The 21,326-nt window shown below is 42.9% G+C and overlaps 1 protein-coding gene across 1 annotated transcript in view; it reads right to left on the bottom strand.

Annotated features, from left to right (window-relative positions):
• Nucleotides 1–21,326, bottom strand: part of LOC308290648 (deoxynucleoside triphosphate triphosphohydrolase SAMHD1-like) — a gene marked incomplete at its 3' end in the record, with an annotated part of 439,146 nt that overhangs the window by 333,499 nt on the left and 84,321 nt on the right. The window lies entirely within an intron of this gene.

Below are 21,326 nucleotides of genomic sequence, written 5' to 3'. Positions count from 1 at the left end.
CCAAAAGCTGCCATTGGGTGAGGTTCCGATTTATGAACTCTCACAGAAGCACACAGCAAACATTTTGTTTATGCAAAAGAATTAAAAGAACGGTAAAAACCGTATGACCTCCCTCCGTGCCAAGGACGTGCTGGCCATTGGGAAAAGCGGGACAACTCCCGAACGGCCGGTTCATTCCCGGCCGGTCCAGGCCGGCCATTAGAAAAAAATAATAATAATAAATTAAATGTCGGCCTTCGTTCCATTTTGGGGGCTGGGTGGCCAACAAAGTAAATCGTCACTGTCGGGCAGAAACCTCGCATCTCCAAGTTTCAAATTTGTACATTTTTTCGCAAAGCAAAGCCCTACTTCATCATACAAGGCCGTTGCACAAAAGTAGTGAAAACAGCAGATCTACAAGCACACAACGCCTCGCACCGTTGTGTGCTTGTAGATCGGCTGTTTTCACTAGTTTAAATCATTTTTAAAATCATAAATACAAAACAAACGGTTTTGGACATACAAGGTTTCCACCCGACAACAACGAAATATAACTCATGTAATTGGCCCACTGGCTTGTCACTTGTCATGATCTGAAATGGCAAATCTTTGAGTAGCAGCAGCGCTCTCTCTCTCTATAGCGCGCAATGAGGGCCTCTCCAACTCTTTTTCCCGGGCTGAATCAGGGGCCCAGCATGTCCCTGCTCCGTGCCCATACCATTCCATGCCATCACCTGGCTTGTTGCACCTGTGTCCCTTATGTTAGCACCTGCCAATCACTGCGGCACACCACCTCCCCATGGTGAACCCACCCACAACTGGTCTGAAAGGCACACAGGCAGAATGGCTCCTTCACTCAGTAAAAAGAATACAAGAACCACCGGAGGCGAGCAGTCTGCGGGGCGAGCGTGTTTTGGGTCTGGACTGGAACGCTCTTCCAGTTACCGTTGTGGTTTTAAAAATCTTCCAAACGTTCCACATTTTATTTTCAAGATTTCATTTTTTGTTGTTGAAAATAGGAGATCTACAAGCTCACAACGTGACGAGTTGCGAGCTTGTAGACCAGCTATTTTCAAATAACCGAAGTGCTCATGTTTTGTGGCCTAATACTAGTCGCTTCTTTTGGGCTTGTTTCCCTCTAGTCCTGGTTTGCTTGTTTCTATCACTTAACCTGGCAACCACTGCCAGCCAAACCAACACACACACACAGATGGAACAAGAAGAACATACATGGGTCTCTGATCCAGGATCAGATCATTGGCTCCACTCTCCCCTAGTGCAGAGTGGAGGGCTGGGGGAGGGGAGGCTGGTCCTGGGTCTGTGTGTTACAGTGTAGCTCCAGCTAACAGGGCAGCTCTCTAAAACAAGGGGAGTTGAAGGACTGTTGAAGACAGAAACATGACGTATTGTTGCACTCATCATGCCTCAACCTAATTAGGCCGCTGGCAGAACTTTACAGATGAACATAATATAAGTTTGCATATTATCAGGGTTTTCTTTTATGCCATGTTGATGAATTGAATTGGACCACAATGGAAACAAGTCCCCAGTACTTTCTTGTGTTATCCTTTTAGCTTGAATGTCTTACTGTGCCCTGTGCTAATTGCATTTCTGACTAATAAAGTATTCAATCAACCAAAAACACTTGTGTCCTCATTTACCTTTGGCCTAGTGCAGGGGTCTTCAACAGGGGGTCCGGGACCCCTAGGGGGTCCTCAGAGTTACTACAAGGGGGCCGCCAAATCTTTGTGTGATAGGATCATTCTTTTAAATGAACAACTTGAACCCCCGCATCCCTATTCTGAGGAGAACTTTGGCCGAAAATAGCAGATCTACAACAATTTTATACAATATGTAGAGGGGGCTTCATCTCTCTCTCAGCTAAGGGGTCCTTGGTCTGAAAATGTTGAAGACCTCTGGCCTAGTGACTTGTGTTGTGTATGGTCAATAATGGAATCTATATACAGCTTACCCTTCTGTTACATTTGTAACATTGTCTTTTAAATGGCATATATGATACAGTAGCATCAGCCTCATGATAACATCTATAAATTGACGATAATATTACAGCATTTATTTGTGGTAGGTAGGTTACAATACAGTAATAATAATAAAGATATATTTTTTGACAGGGATACAAAGTTATTAATGCACTACAGTGTAAATGAACAATACTTTAATGAGCATACAAATACATTAATGTCATGGTGCAAGATGAGCTGCCTCTCTGTGCAGAACAGTCCCCCAGTCAGTCCACTCCAGCCCACATCAGTACTGTTGCTTTAAATGTCATAAATAAACAGTCCTTCTCCCTGCCCTCATGCCATCCCATCCCGCTGGCTCCTTCTCAGCTGAGTGGACTTCCAAGTGTCACTCAACACGGCGCGGCCAATGAGGCGTGCTGCTTTTTCTGAATGCAGCATTCCAGGGGCCAATGGGCTGCCGAGAGATTTTAAAAGCCTCTCGGTGGCCACTTTCCCCCTCGGTTGTCACAGCAGTAATCTCCTCATATGAGTTGCCAGCCAGGGCTTATAGCCATTATGTCAGGATGTACGCTACTAAACTGTTGTTGGCCATTGGCTGGCTGAACAGTCCGTTAACTTCAATATGCCATGCATGCATCCAATGCTTATAGCTTCATCACGGTGCACTTGCACAGCCTGTAAATTGCGCACGTGTGTGTGTGTGTGTGTGTGTGTGTGTGTGTGTGTGTGTGTGTGTGTGTGTGTGTGCGTACATACTGAAATACCAACCACTTGCACATGCCATCTCTGCATAACTGTAAAGCAATTTCTTTGATATTGGGGCAGCTTATAGGTCCATAAGATGTGTGTGCAAGGACTGAAAATTGTCGGACTGGCTAAAAGAAGGGCAAAACAATGAATGTTGTTAGGGGTAGAGTGCTTTGCTCAGGGACAGGGACATGCCTGGGGCTGGGAATAGAACCCGGGACTGTTTGTTTCTCAGGCAGCCTCTCTACCTAGCCAAGTACCCATTCAGCTTACGGCTGCCCATATCTCTGTGTGTGTGTGTGTGTGTGTGTGTGTGTGTGTGTGTGTGTGTGTGTGTGTGTCTGTGTGCATGCATGCGTGTGTGTGTGCGTGTGTGTGTGTGCGTGCGTGCGTGCGGGCATGCACACCCACACTCACATTACACAGTAAAATCCTCAGTGTTTGGTTCCATTTTGTACACACGCAATAGTCCAATGAACCCTCCGGGTTTTACGGTGTACTTATGGGGGGGTTTATATTGCAGCATGTGGGATAAAGTTATGTCAGGGGAGCTGCTGACTGTTTTCATAATTATGCCAGAAATCACTGGACTGGACTCCTTCCTGGCAGGGGGCCAATAAAGCTCTCAATGAGCAGAGCCAATAATGAAGCCTGCAGTAGTGAAGGTGAATCTCTCTAACACATACAGTACAGGCAGGGGTGTCGCACCAATTTCTGGGCCCTGGGTACAAGGATTCACTGCGGGCCCCCCATGAATGTTCTTCATAGGTGGAGGGGGTTTAACCCATTTAGACTGGGAATGCGTTACATTGTGCTTTAACTATTGAAAAATAGCAGATATACAAGCTCACTGCTGCGAGCTTGTAGATCTGCTATTCTTGAAAAATGTGTGCAAAGCTCTTTGAATATTTCAAATCTTTCTATGTTTTTTTGAAAAACCTATGTTTCTATGTCAGTGGTGCTCAAGCGTTTTCATGTGAAGAACCCTCAAAATGATATGTATTTGGCCACGGATCCCCATCTCAAAATATTTAGTTCCAGGGACCCCCCAGAAGCAACATTTGAGTTACAAATGTTCGCTTAAAAAATACATATATTCAAAGATTTGCACACATTTTCACGACTTTTCAAAAATAGCTGATCTACAAGCTCACAGCGTGGCACTCGGTGCCATTGGCTATACTTTAGCCAATGGCTAAAGTATAAAATAATTAAGGCCCCTCCACCTTGGGCCCTAGTAACTCAGTCCCACTTTCCCCCCCTTGTGACGCCCCTGCATACAGGACAAGGCTGCAGGAGACACCTCTCCATTTGTTTTGGTTATTGTGGACCTGACGACAGCTCACATTGTTTTGTCTCGAGTGAAGTTGAAATGTTTTCCTGTTCTCCCTGAACAGCAAGGTAGATCTAACGCTGTTCTATGGATTGAAGGATTGCTTTTTCTACAACAAAAACACGCAAGGGCAAGGGTTCAAGTGGAACATTTGTTTACCTCAAGTGAAGCTGAATTCTCCCAGCCTGGTTAAAGGGAAGGTAGATTTACACCGTTGTTATCTGCATTATTTGAATCCAGAGGTCTTCAACAGGGGGTCTGGGACCCCTAGGGGGTCCTCAGAGTTACTACAGGGGGTCCTCCAAATCTTTGTGTGATAGAAACCTACACCCTAGTGTCCATATTCTGAGAACTTTAGCCAAAAATAGCACACCTACAAGCTCATGTGAGCTTGTAGATCGGCTATTTTCGGCAAAGAGGTTTGGTGAAGAGGGGAAAAAGGGCCGACCAAGTACAGAGTGAAATGTCAAGTTAAGTATTGACGGTTCAAGTGGTTAAATATCTGAAAACACAAATTGACATGCATACAAATTACACTGACGATTGTGCTGTCAAACGATATGGAGAACTATATGGAATCTATGAACAGGTTGTGGGGGTCCCTGCTTCATCTCTCTCTCAACTAAGGGGTCCTTGGCCTGAAAACGTGCTTTAATCTATAGGTAATTTGATCTTCAAACCTTTTGTGCCTAAAGCACACCAAAAGCATATAGTCAAAATGTCAAGACACACCTGTATTCATATCACATGTTATAGCCTACCACCACTCTTATCACTATAGCAGTAAACATGCCTTTTTTTAATTTACTAATGTTGACTAAAAAGTATTATTTCTTAATTCATACTTTGATCAATTTTCAAAAATACAGAAAACTGCTGATTTACAAGCTCACAATTCATCACATCATGACACGTTTTGAGCTTGTACATCTGCTTATGTTTATGAACCATTGACCAGTCTGGCCTATATACCGGTATACTGTAGGTTCTATACATAGAGCAGTTACAATACTGCTGGCATCAAGACTGGGGTTAGCATTACACTGTTTCACACGGAAGGCAGTTGCTCAGGAGGTTCCAGATTTGATTCCCGGCTCATCCTGACTACGTAAGTGTCGAAGTGTCCTTGAGCAAGACACTGACTGTGAATGGGTGTATATAATAAAGTCCATTTACCATTTACACGAATACACCAACACCAAAGATCTGACCGTCATAACACAGTCGCTGACTGTTTATTTACTGTCCTTCCTTTGAAGTGACACTTGTGTCAACGTTCATCAGTTTTATAGATCCATACCTAACATAGCAGTGAAACAATTTCAGGTTTTGGGGAAATTAGGAAATTACAGTGTTGTTGCCATGCACTGCCCTAAGGCCAGTACTGAGTGGGTGTGTCTGTCTCTGTACAAACCTGTAGCAACACAAACAAACACACACACACACACACACGCACACACACACGCACACACACACACACACACACACACACACACGCACGCACGCACGCACGTGCGCGCACAGGAATGGGAAGTGTAAAGGGGGGTGAGAGGGGTGTAACTGACAGCCAGGGAGAGGGCGGATCTGAAGAGAGAGACAGATGCAATCAGACATTGTTTTTATGACTGGGATGTTTTGAATGCAAATTCAGACGAGGCGAGCCACACCTAACCAGGTAGGTATGCGTCTACACAGTACAGTAGTCTTCTGTATGCTGTCTGTGTAGGGTAGGCCAACGGACTACTTTTTAGCCACTTATAACTCAAGTTGAGTTACCGTACAAGTGGCTAAGAAGCAGTCAGCCACACGTTTATTGTCACATCCAGGCACGTGCACACATAAACATCAAAAGGGGACTTGAGCCCCTGACCTTTTACCTATGTAAAAAGAGCCCTCTCTCTAGACCACGAATGCAGTTTTTACTATGGTGAAAGAGATGCAAATTCCCCCTACTGTACCATGCCGTACCCAAAGGCAGCATTCTAGAGAAATGCCTTTTCCTATAGCCTTGAATCAAGACTATAATGTATTTGTATGTATGTATGTATTTTATCGAGTCTGACATTATAGTTTTGATAGTCTTGATCCAAGGTTAGCCATTTCCTAACTCTCCTGAACTCGAATGCAGCATTTTAAGTTGAAAGAATTGCCCAAATCCATGCCTACTCCCCACTGAAAATATCCGATGCTACGACGCGTTGTGAGCTTGTAAGATTGTCCCTTTTTGCTAAAGTGACCTGTTGGAAATTTCAGCCAACTGCCCCCTCTAACATTCTCTGCAGTTCCCTCTGCATTCTCCGCAGTCCCTGCCGGTCACTTCACAGGTTTCCATGATGCCATTTCAGGAAAGGTGGAAAGAGATAGAGAAAGAAAATAACATTAAAAACTGTTCAGAAATCATCAATATGAGTAGTCTCTGTAGTCTGTGTGGTGGAGAGCTACCTTTAACTACACACTGCTCCATGGAGAGAAGCTGGAGAAGTGGTGTGTAGTTGAGCTTAAGGCTGGGCAATATATCGAAAATGTATCGATATCGAGGTATCAACATGCAAAGTATACATTGATATTGAAATGAGGTATTGGTGTATGTGTCAAATTAATGAACAGACACACTATGCATGCATGTAGCACATGCAAAAAGAAAGCAGTACATCTGTAACCAGGTGTGGTTATTTCAATACAACCATTGTTGGGAAATGGAAATAAGTCATTTCATTTCATTATACTCTATGTCTACTGTGCAATGTGCATTCGGGTATGCTATTCATTATCTGGGTTAGGCAGGCAGTGGACCTAAAGCAGAAAAACATTAAAAACATTAAAAACGATATAATGCATTTTATTTTATTAATATCGATATCGAGGTATTCAACAACGTTATCGAATATCAAAGGTTTTCCTCATATCGCCCAGCCTTAGTGGAGCTCATCTCCCACTATGCGCTGTAGAGGTATCAATACTGCAATGCAGAAACACTCTGGTACAAGTTAAAGTCAGACCCTAAAGACCCTACAATTTTACTTGAGTAAAAGTGCAAAAGTATTGGTATCAAAATGTACTTAAAAGTACCAAAAGTACTCGTTATGCAGATTAATGTCACATTTCACAAGTTTTCAAATGTATGTAGAAGCTCACAATGTGTCACATTGCAATGCAATGTGAGCTTGTAGATCTACTATTTTGAAATGGCCAATATGTATATAGGACTGAAGTGGGTAATGTATGTTTTTTTTTTTTTGTTATCAATTATTTTTATTTTCCATAACATAAAATTAGAGACATACATATGAATAGAACAAGAAAAAGTAAAACATTAATCAAAAGAAAAATGCAATTAACAGACAAACACAAACAATAGCAAAACAAGAAAAGGAAAAGAAAACCCACCCACCCCCTTTCCCCGGACCAACACGGAATGTACAATAGTGCATGCCTGTGCTAGGCTGTTACCACTATATAGTGATTTCTTGAATCATAGCCTTAAGCTTATCTGCAATGTCCGACCACATATTAATGTTTTCTTCTTTTGCTCCGTGTAACCTTGCTATCGACTGCTCTAAATATACTATATCTAGAAAGGTTAAGGCCCACTGGCGAAACGTTAACGTATGAGGAGGTTTCCACCGCGTAGCTACCATCTTCTTCGCCGCCGTTAATCCAGCAAAGAAGATGCGCTTGCGTATATTGTTTAGTTGCAACTGTGAGACGTCATTTAATAAAAATAAAGAAGGAGAAGATATGATATTAATGGTAATGTATGTTTTGTAAGTAACTAGTAACTAAATATTTATCGCTGAGATAGTGGTAGTAGTGGAGTAGAAGTAAAAGTATCGAAAATTGGAAATACTTGAAAAAAGCACCTAAAAGGTACTTGAGTACATGTACTTAGTTACTTTCCACCACCTCCGACTATACGCTGGGCCGACCCAATAAACCCTATTTTATGCTTTCAAAAAAATAGCAGAGCTTGTTTTTGCTGCTGCTTTCCACTTTCAAATTTGTTGAAAAGAATTTTCGCCTATGAAGACATGCCCAAAATAGGGACGCGCCGACGGTTAAAGTTGTTAATAAGTGTTCTTTTTTAACCCTGTCTTGGTCAACAATTTACCTCAGCAGTGACAGTGAGTGATGAGTGACAGGACAGTCCTGCCCAATGGACTGTGGCTGAGCACCATGTGACATGTGAGCTTTACTGAACGCAAGAGACTAGGGTTTCGGGCCTATACGGTTACCAGGTGCTAAGCAACACACACACATGCACACACACAGGGGTGTCGCACCAAATTCTGGGCCCCGGGTACAAGGATTTACTTAAATTATTTTGTGCTTTTACTATTGAAAAATAGCAGATATTCAAGCTCACAACTTTTTCACGTGAAGGATCCCCAAAAAAAAAATTTGGCCGCGGACCACCATCTCAAAACATTTAGTTCCAGGGACCCCCCAGAAGCAACATTTTTGTTACAAATGTTCGCTTAAAAAAATACATTATATTCAAAGATTTGCACACATTTTCACGGCTTTTCAAAAATAGCAGATCTACAAGCTCGCAGCGCGGCACTCGGTGCCGCGCTGTGAGCTTGTATATCTGCTATTTTTCAATAGCTAACGTATAAAATAATTAAGGCCCCTCCACCTTGGGCCCTTGTAACTCAGTCCCACTTTTCCCCCCCTTGTGACACCCCAGCACACACGCGGGCGCCATTCACCCCTCTTCGATTGTGATATCTGTGTCCCTGGTGAAGATGAACGCAAACATTTAGCCAGAACAGTTCGTATATCCACGCTGTGCTGGCCTGGTGGCGTGTTGCTGTGTTATCAGATATCTAATTGTTTAATCTAATCACATCTAGGAGCAAGTGACAGGCCTCATTGACCTTTGTGTCGCTTCCAAAGTTTTCACGTAACCCCTCTGGTTGCTTTGGGTAACCGGTCACGTCGCCAAAAATCCAACTCGCTAAATTGTCCACGCTCATTGGGCAGGCTTGTCAATGCTCCTGGATTTGCCAGGATGATTGGCAATTATTTCTACTATGTTAAATATTTTCTGGTGGAGGACCCCCAGACGATAAGTCATTATTAAGGATGTCTTACTTTGCTTCTGTCATCAAATCTGTACACCTACATTTGGCATTTTAAGGTTGAAATTGTACCCATGCTCAACAGAACACAGGGAAATATATATCTGTTAAGAAGTTTTGGGGGGAGGACCACCAGACCCCGGTTGGGGAGTTCCGCGCACCCCCTATATATTCCTGCTTTGCCTCCACCCACCCAGTACAAAATACAACCCTGGTTTTCATACTTTTTTCACAACAAGGGCCATTATTTATTCGGCATTTGAACTGCAGACCATCATCATTTTGATGACATTTAGCAGCTCAGATCCAAAACGTAGAAGATTTTGTAATCGGTTGGATAAGATTTTGTCCACAATTCCATGCTGTACCACAGGAGAGATAACAGACCAACGTAGACCAAAAGAACAATTCTTCTACTTTCTCTAATTGTAAGTAATGCAGATGTTTAACAATAATTTAACTCTCGCGAGCGTAAAATGAGCCACATGCCCAAAATGTGAGAGGACCTGTGATGTCATAACATACTTTTTATTTTTGTTTCTTCTATTAATTTGGTCAATAAGGTACACAGAATCAGAGGCCTGCTCTGCCGGAAACATTGAGAAAAAAAAAACGTCCCATCGACGTCACTATACAGGAAAAGAATACAAAAATAAATCTGCTTTAAGTAGCATGTGAGGGGTCAAACTAGGGGTTCTTCATGATTCTGAATCCATTGCAAGCATTTGTTTTGCATGAAAAACATTCCTTAGGCTAGATTTCAGCTCCACAAAACTGTGAAAAGTGATGAGTCATCAAAATTCAGTTTTGAGAGGCCGAAATCTAGCCCAAGGAATGTTTTTCATGCAAAACAAATGTTTGCAATGGATTCAGAATCATGAAGAACCCCCAGTTTGACCCCTCACATGCTACTTAAAGCAGATTTTTTTTTTGTATTTTGTATTTTCCTGTATAGTGAAGTCGATGGGACGATGGCCAATTTTTCCGGCAGACCAGGCCTCTCATTCTGTGTACCTTAATGACCAAATGAATAGAAAAAACAAAAATAAAAAGTATGTCATGGAGTCACAGGTAAAACCCTATTCTTTGAGCTTTTGGGCCTGTGGCTACCCGACTAATACCTTCGGGACATGATAATCCAACCCGAACCTCCCTTTCACTATGCTGCTGTCCGAGTCTTCCCTAAAACACCCGGGACAGGACAGACAATGCTCCAGACATCCTAGACTCTTCTCCCTCCTCCAACTCTTTTACAGTCAGGAGGAGGACTGTACCTGCTTTCTGAAGACTCCACCTCGCCCTCTGGCACTACTCTCTCTCTCTGCTTTTATCCTTTCCTATGCTAGGCTTGATGTTTACCTGGTATCCTATAGCAGTGGTTCTCAACCTGTGGGTCGGGACTCCCCCCAGGGGAGTCCCCAAATTATTTTGCTGGGTCCCCAGATGATTAGTTTAATGTGCAAAATTGTTTTCTCACTCAACAGTAAAGAAAAAAAGACTTTTTAATACTTCTAAAATGACAAATTAACTCATTAAGAGCCCCTGAAATTAACAGATTAAAATGTCCACGATGCCTCCCTCAGGCTGCATTCACTCCCGTTGTCTTATTTTGAAGGCCAGAAGTCCACAGCGTAAACACTTCCGGTCTGACGTCATCGTGTCCTTCACCGGAATCGATCATTGTTTACGTGGTGTCATGGCGGATCGGATCGATGCTTTTCAACATGTGTTTTATAAGCGAGCATCTATTGCCATCTTCGCTTCTAAAGTGTTGTTTTGAGATAATGGACATTAAAGATGAGATCCCCCGTCTGCCTCAATGTTATGGGATTACTATTTTGTGCTCGTGGATCCGTGATGATGATAAATCAGCGACGGAGATCGGCTCGGAACCTTCCGCCATTGTACCCCGGTAGGATAACAGCCGTTATATCTCGGAGATATCTCGGGAATGGCACTCGAGATACTCAAGTACATTTCGCGAGATATCTCGGGAATGGCACTAAATCGGTTAAACATTGCCAAATTGTCAAATATTAGAGGCAGAAATTGTGAAAAGAGACGATCAACATGCTCAAAACGCCTCGCAACGATCTGCTATTTTCACAATAGAACTGTGTTATTCAAAATGTAATGCCTCAACTCTTAGTGCTCGTCAGGGTGAGGTGGGGGGTCCCCAGTTAATATCTGATAATTGTGGGGGTCATGGCCTGAAAAGGTTGAGAACCCCTGTCCTATAGTTTCTCTGAGGTGACATACATTGTTCTCTTTGCACTCGACATATCGTCTCTGTCGGGTGGAAACCTCAAACGTCCAAAAACTCGTACTTTTCAGGATTCAAACAGAAAATGTATCAAAAGTAGTAGATCTACATGCCCAAAATTTCGAGCTTGCAGATGTTCTACTTTTGATATGTTTGTGTGACGCTGTGATCAAGTAGGGCATTAATTTACATAAACTCACAAAAAAGTTAAAATATTAAGACAATGAAGTGACAATTTTGACGACAAACCACCAAAAACAACAACAACAACGATATGTGACTTTTACCTTGTTGCTTAATGCTTATCGACTAAAACCGATATTGCACTTGTAAGTCTTTCAAGATAAGAGTGTCTGCAAGTTGTTAACTGTAAATTGTGTCAGCAATATAATATATATTCTTCTACTATACGTTACATGAGACATCCAGGCCCCTCGGGTGGTCTGGAACAGCTCTGTTTTCAGAAGAGAATCATTCAGTTTCTATGCACCACATATCTGGAACGAAATGCTACAACTACAAAACAAAGCTAATTGTACACACATGTCCATTTATAAAGGGTGTCTTACTAATGTTTCGCGCAAAATACTTTGAATTGCCTTGCCTTTTAAGTGTACAATACAAATAAGCTCGCCAGGCACGTGCACACATACATCAAAAAGTGCCCTCTCCAAACCATAAATGCAGTTTTTACTATGGTGAAAGAAATGCAAATGCCCTCTTTCCATGCCATACCTGAAGGCAGCATTCAAGAGAATTGCCTTGTCCAAACTCTCCTGAACTTGAATGCAGCGTATTATGTTGAACTAATTGCCTTCTCTGTGTAGAAATAAAGCATAGAAAATAATCTCATAACGCGTCGTTGTGAGCTTGGAGGTCTGCTATTTTCTATATTTTCACCAAAAGGCCCTTTTAGAAATGTCAGGCCCTTTCTTCTTCACTCCCTCCCTTCTCATTCTCTGCCCTGAAGCTCGCCTCGCCTTGTGATGAAAACAAACTTCTGAGCATAATCAAGACAACCCTACACACATCAGTATGACTTCAATCAAAGCAGCACTCCAGAGGAAGAGAGAGAGAGAAATTAATTCCTCCCTTGTTTACAGTTTTTTTGTTCCCCTCCTTTTTTTCCCTGCCATTATTATTATCCAGCAGTCAGATCAGTTCAGTTCTGTTCACAACATGCTCGACTTCACCAGGAGACCTGCAGTTTCCCAGGCTGACTGACTGCTGGAAAACTAGGTGAGAGGTCACAGGAATGCCTCAGTACATGCTAACACACCCCACCTCTCTCTCTCCCTCTCCCCCTCTCTCTCTCTCAGTGTGTGTTTGTGCACGCACGCACGTGTGTTTATTGGAACCTACGGCTCTCTAACAGCTGATGTGCAATGCCATGCATGCATGCCTTACTTTGCCCAGGCTGACCTGAGGGCATAGGGCTGCAATCCAAACCAGACGGTTTGTAAACATTGGTATGTGTTGTGTTGTGTGTGTGTGTGTGTGTGTGTGTGTGTGTGTGTGTGTGTGTGTGTGTGTGTGTGTGTGTGTGTGTGTGTGTGTGTGTGTGTGTGTGCGCGAGCGCATGCGTGTGTGTGTGTGTGTGGCAGTGGTGGAAAGTAACTGATTACAATTACTGCAAGTACTTCTGCAAGTACTGTTACTTAAGTACAATTTTGGACTTTTACTTGGAATATTTGCAATTTCCAATTATTTTACTTCTACTCCACTACATCTCCAATCCAAATATTGTGCTTTTACTCCTAAACTTTAGTTACTTTGTAGATTTTAATTATTATTACAAAACATACACCAATCACTTCAGCCCTACTGTATACTGTATACACTTTGGCCATTTGAAAATAGACGATCTACAAGCTCACAATGCGTTGTGATGCAACACATTGTGAGCTTGTAGTTCTGCAGCTATTTTCAACTTGACTTGAAATGGGGACATAATGCATATAATGAGTACTTTCTACTTTCGGTAAGTACATTTTGATGCCAATACTTTTGTACTTTTACTCAAGTATATTTTGAATTCCAGACTTTGTACATTGCAGTATACTGAAGATACTTTTACTTAAGTAAAACATTTGAGTACTTTTTACACCACTGGTGTGCGAGTGGAGACTTGGGTGTGGTGCTGAGCACTACTTCGACACGTTGTGAGCTTATAGGTCTGCTATTGTCCCACTACCGTGGTCCCTCTAAAACCATATATCATGAACATTACAGAGTAAGACTGCCATGGAATTTGCTGTGCAAGTTCAAGCTCCCCAGAGTATGTGACCCCTGTACTGACTTTAGGTGACCCCGTGACCTCACCTCTAGCACCACCCTTCAGCTCAAATGTCTGGTTTGGGTGTAGGGATCAGCACGGCCTCTAGGGGCTGCTAGCGTGTACTTTAGACTTAAAGTGATAGTTGGAGACATAAATTCATGGATATGTTTTTGTTTTTGTCGCATTCCATAGGGAACCACTGCTGGTTTGATGAAAGTATTGGTTTAGGAATGCGACAAAAAACTAAAAAATACCCATGAATTCAAGTCTCCATGGGATGAGTATGGATAGAAACAGTTTGAAACGTTGCTAACCTTTTCCTTCAAATTTTCTTTACTTCTATAAGGCGTGTACCACAACATACGCTTTGATGTCTGACAGCATGACGTCACAGGTTCGATTCCGGTGCCCGGTGGGGCATTTGCAGGATGTAACTCCCCCGACTCTACCTCCCCGTTTCCTGTCTCTCTTCGCCGCACTAAACAAAAAAACAACAGAAAAAGAAAAAGAGTGCATGCATGGGTCTTTGTCAACATTTGTCAAACAACATTTGTTGTGGGTCTCCAACACAGTGGTTTTCAAACTTTTCTTTGGTTCAGGGCACCCTTGTAAATAATGTTGTAATCCACCGCACCCCTCTGAATCACATAGTTACCAGTACATTTATGTCATATTACACACCTCCGTGAATGTGTAAATCTTTCCCCCTAAGACAGTTTACAGTTTACAGTTTAGGCATTTAGCAGACGCTTTTAATCCAAAGCGACTTACAATAAGCAGATAAAATATCACAATAATAAACAAGGTTAAATGTCAGTACATCAACAGCAATATAACAAATGCAAATGAATATCTATCTAGAAAAACAATATAATCCGTAAAGAAAAAAAAAGGTTTCTAAAAAACCTAAAAAACGAATGCTAACTAGCTTCATGTATGGACATTAAATTGATTTTCCAGTAGTGCTAAGGGTTTTGGTGGAGTCTGAAAAGGTGAGTCTTCAGTCCACGGCGAAAGCTAGCGAGTGAGTCCGTTGTTCTAAGTGCGACAGGGAGTTTATTCCACAGCTTGGGGGCCTGGAGGGAAAACTGTCTCGGACAAGTGGATTTTTGCCCTGGGGTTTTTAGCGAGGGTACTGTGTACATACTGTACACAGTACAGTATGTCACACATATGGAAAACGTAGAGTATCCGTTTCCAGTGGGACAGATCGAAAATGACTTTATACTTGACTTCTAACCACTTGAACCCCAGCATCCCTATTCTATCTAAGTATAGAGGTTTTAAGGGGTTAAACTGATACACTCCAAATATTATCAAAGGATTCCGGCAGCACCCCTGGACTTGCGTCACTGCATAGGGTGGCCACGGCGCCCACTTTGAGAACCCCTGCTCTCACTGTCGGGCAGAAACCTCGTATCTCCGAGTTTCAAATTTGTATGTTTCTTCGTAAAGTAAAGCCTTGCTTCATCGTACAAGACTGTCGCACAAAACGAGTGAAAACGGCAGATCTACAAGCACACAACGCCTCGCATCGCAAGGCGATAGGCTATTTTCACTATTTTAAATCATTTTTAAAATGATATATACAAAAACAAACGGTTTTGGACATACAAGGTTTCAAACCGACAGCAACGATATGACATGTTGCCTTTGCAGAGGGAGAATACTGAGTCACTGTGTGAAGGTGTAATTATTAAGGAATGGTGAGGAGAGGGGAATAATAGGGTGGAGCAGAAAGACGGAGGTCCAACCCCTTTTGGAAGTTACGTCAGCGTCCCCATTTATATATTTTGGGGGGAAATGGGGAAATACAGGTCTTCTATCCATTCGTTTTGTATAAATTCACAACTACTATAATATGTTTTAGTGAACCTCTTAGAGCAGTAGTCTTCAGGGGGGCCCCCAGCCAGCGGGGGAGGGGGTGGGGGCAATTGGGAAGGAGTCATAAAGAAATATATCGAAAATGTCAGTTCAAATTCAGTTCTGATTATTGTGCCAGTTTACGCACTTTCAAAGAAGAACAAGAAGAACCTGGGGTCTCTCTCTCTCTCTCTCTCTAAGCCATTTCACAATAGGGACATTGCAGTCAGAGGCTATGGCTATTTATGGGGTCCCTGGCATGGAGGGGGAAAAAAAGAACATGGGAACCCCTGTCTTAGAGCTTGTTAACCTGGTATGCCCAGACTCCTGCCCTCTTCATAGCTTTTTATTCTTGGTGCCTCTTAAACGCTAATACCCTGTCCTGTCTGGCCTCTCGTTCCCCTCGGCCTTAATGGCTGCAGGGAGATGATAAGACTTGTGCTGCGACAGGAGATAGTTCTATAGGCACCGCTCCACTCTCTCGCTCTGACTATCTCCTGCTCCGCTCTCTCTCTCTGACTATCTCCAGCCCCGCTCCGCTCTCTCTCTCTCTATCTCCAGCAGACGTTTTCAAGTCTCTGCAAGCAGATTTTCATACCACTCTAGAAATGGAACGGCATTCATTCAATGCCTTCCTGGAGAAACCAAATAAAGCCGTAGCAGCAGTAATACTTTGGAAAATGGTTCATCAAAGGTCATCGCCCTGTCGTGGACATTTTTGCCATAATTCCATTTTTGCCACAGACATACAAAATGAGCGGACAATTAATTGCACAAAATTAACTCAACCAGTGTGTACAGAGTACAGACCCTTACAGGTCCATTCGGTTCCATTTGTACAGTACACCCTCACACTTAAAATCTCTCTCTCTGGCGCAGTCACAGAGAAGCAGCACTGACTTGTTCGTGGTGGCTGTCATGACTCATGATGGATAGTGAAAGGACTACAATGCAACAGGTGCTTCTCGATGGTGTCACACCCGGCCTCGCCAAGATCCCGCCGGTAGCTGTGGCTGATTGGTTTAGAACTGGGCGCGAGGTCAGTGTCAGCTCCAATCTCTGAGCCATCCCAGATGGAGGCTGTGTTGTGAACTCAATACTGCCCCATCTGGTGGAGTCAGGTTAGATCCATGGCCTAATGCAGTGGTTCTCAACCTGTGGGTCGGGACCCCCAGGTGGTCCCCAAATTATTTTGTGGGGGTCCCCAGATGTTAAACTTAATGTGTAACATTGTTTTCTCACTCAACAGTAAACACACCAACATAAAGTTTAAGTGTATAGAGGGTTTATGCACATTTCTAAAGTGACAATTTAAGGGCTTTTTAATACCTCTAAAATGACAAATTAAACATTGGCCAAATTGTCTACATTAGAGACAGAAATTGTGAAAATAGCAGAACTACTTGCTCACAACGCATCGCAAACGCAAGGCGTTGTGAGCATGTAGATCTGCTATTTTCACAATTTCTGTGGCCTAGTGAATGCAGATCAACCTGGGGGTCCTTGGTACTCATAAAGCTTGAGAGGTACAGTGTATCCCGTGTCTGTGAGTATAGTTAACAGGCTAAACATACCAGGCCACCATGGTCCTCCTCTCCACAGGATCAATAACCAGCGAGGTCCGAGTTCACAGGTGGAAGTTATTGCCAGCTCATCTCTAATGCTGCTGCTTAGGGTGCTAGTTGCATCCACTGACTGTGTGTGAGTGTGTTGATGCTTTCTTGTGTTAAATTATTAACAAGAACCTATGTATGTATAATATATGTTTTCCTTTCACAGTGTCCTCATCTGTCCCGGGCTCCCGGATGGGACGATAAGCAATATTATCGTTTATCGTGATAAAAAAAACACTCACGATAATCGTATCGTGGAGATTTAATTTATCGTGATATCGTCCTCAGTCATGCACTGGGATCAATTCACCTTTTATTTGCCGAGCTGCGCATATCCGGTACCATATAAACCATCTATAATTAGTAAAAGGTACTTATAATATACGTACTTGATACTCTTTTTTTCACTCTCTATCAAATGTCTTTGCCAAAAAATAGCCGTTCTACAAGCTCACAACGCATCGCGTCGCGACACGTTGTGAGCTTGTAGATGTGCTATTCTTTGGCAAATGTTCAGCCCCAGGATAATGGATTTTCATTATCGCGATAATATCGTAAATCGCGATTTCTTTTGTCACAATAATCGTGACATGACATTTTCATATCGTCCCATGATCCCTAATGGTGACTTTAACCTGTTCACTGTAGCATCACACGTGTTGCATTCCAATAAGCTCAAACTGAAGTCCGGTCCCACTGTTTTCCTGTCTAGTCTTCTGTCTGCTGAGCTGATGTGCCAGGCTGTCACTGCATGTGTTTCTCCTCAGACACAGAGAGGGCCTAAAACTACACCCTGGAAAACACAGCAGAGAAGAGTCGCTAAGAAACCAACAACACAAGACTTCAAACATATGAGAACGCTCAAATGCACTGAGACAAAGTTACTATATAAGTACATTTTCTCACAAAGATCTTGGGCAAAAATAGCTGTGCCTACAAGCTAGATTACAGATCTGCTATTTTTGCTGAATGTTTTACCCCAGGAATAGGTACGCTAAGCTAGGGTGTCTGAGGAGTGCTCCGAGTTGGTCTAACTTAGGCCAGTGGTTCTCAACCCTTTTCAGGCCGTGACCCCCCCCCCCCCCCCCCCCCAAAAAGAAATGTGATGTCAGGGGCACCACATAGAATGGGTTTGCCACCCTGACATCACGCTCTGGCTTCACTGTGATGTCACACTAACAAGAATCCCTTTTATGCCCATATATGGAGTGTATCTAACAGATGGCCCAGACAGCCCATATCTGTGTGGCCATGGTTTTACAGACAGGGATAAGGGCATAAAAGAGTATGATGTCAGATGTCATAGACATCATAGGACTTACACATATTCTAATAACTGAGTAAGCATGTTTGGGCTCTCGCAGCATATATCCATATACATGGATCTCCATATATGGGTACCAGGGGTCTTCATATATGGGTAACTGGTTCGATATACATCACTGGCCAGATGGCAAAGACATGGCTTGTCGCCCTGAGGCGTCTTACTAGTATACTATAGTTTGTTGATTACGGTACTTGTGTTTGATGCAGTAATGGTACTTTTCTTTTCTTTCTTTTTGAGCTATTAAAAGGTCTTAAAAGTCCTTAAGATTGTCTCCTCACTGTCACCTGACCCATAGGTTGAGAACCACTGCCTTAGACACTCCAGATCTTGAGGACGTGAGGAACGCCAGCGACTCAAACTTTAGGGTCAGAAGTTCAAGCGGGGGTCGGGGATGTTCACCCCAGAATAGGCATGTTACGTACGCAGGGTTCGAATTAACAGTTGCAGCTTTTTGTTGTGTGAACATTATTACAAAATCACACCTAGTGTGAAGTGAGCAGTGCTATTTATGAGTTCATTTCATTAAGCGTCCCGCTGGGCACAAAGCTTGGCCAATGTGACCCTGGGGGCGTACAACAAACTTTGAGCACTTTGTGCCAAGATGTAGGCCACGCTTCAGAGCCCGGACATTTAGTGGGCGTATAACAAACCCTGAGTGCTTTGTGCCAAGATGTAGGCCAGATGTAGGCCAAGCTTTGTGTCCCATGAATTGAATACAAAAGGGCCCCAATGCAAACAAGCCATTGCACTTTCTTGTCTAAATCCTTTTAGTAGACCTTGCATCTGAACTGTACTGCCCAGCTGTACTATTCCTGTATATCCTATGGAAACTTCTAATAAAGTATTCAATCAATCAATCAATTGACCGGACAAAGCCAGATGTTGGAGCTTAGCTCCTTCCATTAGTACCGCTCAAAAAAGGTGTGTGAGTTGTTGTGAGTGAGTGAGTGAGTGAGTGAGTGAGTGAGTCTGTCTCTCTCTCTCATATTCCCTGGGTCTTTCCATACAAGGCTAAAGCAAACATGGCCTTGATGGACATGGTGTCCTTGGCTTGGTGGTGGGCCCACCGGGGCTGTCCTGTCCAGCAGAGTTTGGGGACATGCTGTGCCGTCCACGGTCCGTTCCCTGGAGCATATTATGAAATTTAACAAGTGGGCTATTTTAATCGCCCTCAGGGATTAAGGTGGCTGATGACAAAGCAATGTGTTGCACACTCGCTCTCTCTCTCTCTCTCTCTGTCTCTCTCTCTCTCCCCGTTTACCTCACAGACGACACTATAGCCTATATGTATCATTTTGAGGCATTACATTGTTCTCTCTGCAACTCTATCGTATGCTATTTACCTTGTGGTTTGTTGACTACTGCTGAGCTATGCTTTATATACTCTGATGTGCACGTTCACTATTCGCACTTGCACAGTCACTCTGCAAAATGCCTAAACTGTTGTCTCCCAATAGGCCTACTCGCTCGTGTCTGTTTTCATGCACCGTCGATGCATACTTCCTTTTTAGTGCAGGAAAATACATATATCTGTTCAGGGCATTTAATTCTGCATTTAAATGTTAACAACCATCTGCCTTCGCTCTCTGCCATGTCTACAGACGAGCTTCCTGTGAGTGAGGGAAGATGACTCCTCCGCTCAGCTGTGTGCCCTGTCTCTGAACCACAACATGACCTTCAGCTAAAGATAGCAGCCATGATTAAAAGAAAGACAAATCAGCCAAACATCAACCATGTGTTTCATCATTCATGACGTTGTTTTTTAACCGCTCTTTCCTTTCACGTGTTTTTAATTTATTTTGTTTTCACAAAATACATGTTCAAACAAATGTTTTCCGAGTAGCCTAAGTGGTCCTTCAGGCAGACCCCTACAAAATATGATTTCAGTTCATTTCATATCATTTTGCACAGTTGAAACCACTTTTATTTTTAAATTTACACTTCGGCAATTTGAAGATAGCCGATCTACTTAAGCTCACAACACACCGCGAGCTTGTAGATCTGCTTTTTGAAAAGTCTTGAAACTTTGTGAAAACATGGGAATTATATTGAACACCACTTTAAATCTTCCTTTATGGGGTCTCCGGACTGGACACAAAATCTTGCGGTTCAATCAGAAGTTGAAGCACTGTCCTAGATCTCACAATGCCTCGCAATGCGAGGCGTTGTGACATTGTAGATCTGCTACTTTCGCAATAAGTTGAGAGCCAGTTCCCCAGGGTCAAGATCATCATTAGTTTGCCACAGGAGACTTCTCATGCACAACTAAAGCAGGCGCACGCACATGCACGAGGAAAAGGATTAAGGCAAGGGTTCAAGGGTTAACCTTGTCCCATGCCGGCCAGGCCAGGGTGAAGAGTGGACCTCAGGTTACACTCACTGGCCCTTTCTCAATAATAACTCTACTTGAGATGATTACATAATGATTCCTCAACCAGGACACAAATATCCTCCTGCTCGTGCCGTACTTCGGCAAATCCTGTCAAAACACGTGCTGCTGCCTGTGTTACAGACAGGCCTATCAGATATCTCTGTGTGAGCTTGTAGATCAGATATGTTTTCTGTAATAGGCCTAAAAAATAAGTAAATCAAGTCAGTGACTGCAGTGGTGGAAAAAGTTCACATTATTTACTTCCATTTTAAGTCAATACTGCAATGTATGTAGTAAAAGCTGAAATCTAAATTTATTTGAGTAAAAGTTCAAATGTAGGCTACCCTAATCCTAATTGAAATCAAAATGTAGCCTACTTAAAGTACCAAAAGAAAATACGCCATAAAGCATACTAGGATCTCCTTTTAGTTGACCTTGTACCAGTGATTTGTGCTGTCATGAAACTGTACTTTATTTCTATTGCAA

Source organism: Nannobrachium achirus (genome assembly GCF_963921795.1).
Source record: "Nannobrachium achirus genome assembly, chromosome: 9".
NCBI classification, from domain to species: Eukaryota; Metazoa; Chordata; class Actinopteri; order Myctophiformes; family Myctophidae; genus Nannobrachium; species Nannobrachium achirus.
The sequence above is the reverse complement of the archived record's forward strand: the minus strand, read 5'-3'. Positions and strand labels throughout refer to the sequence as shown.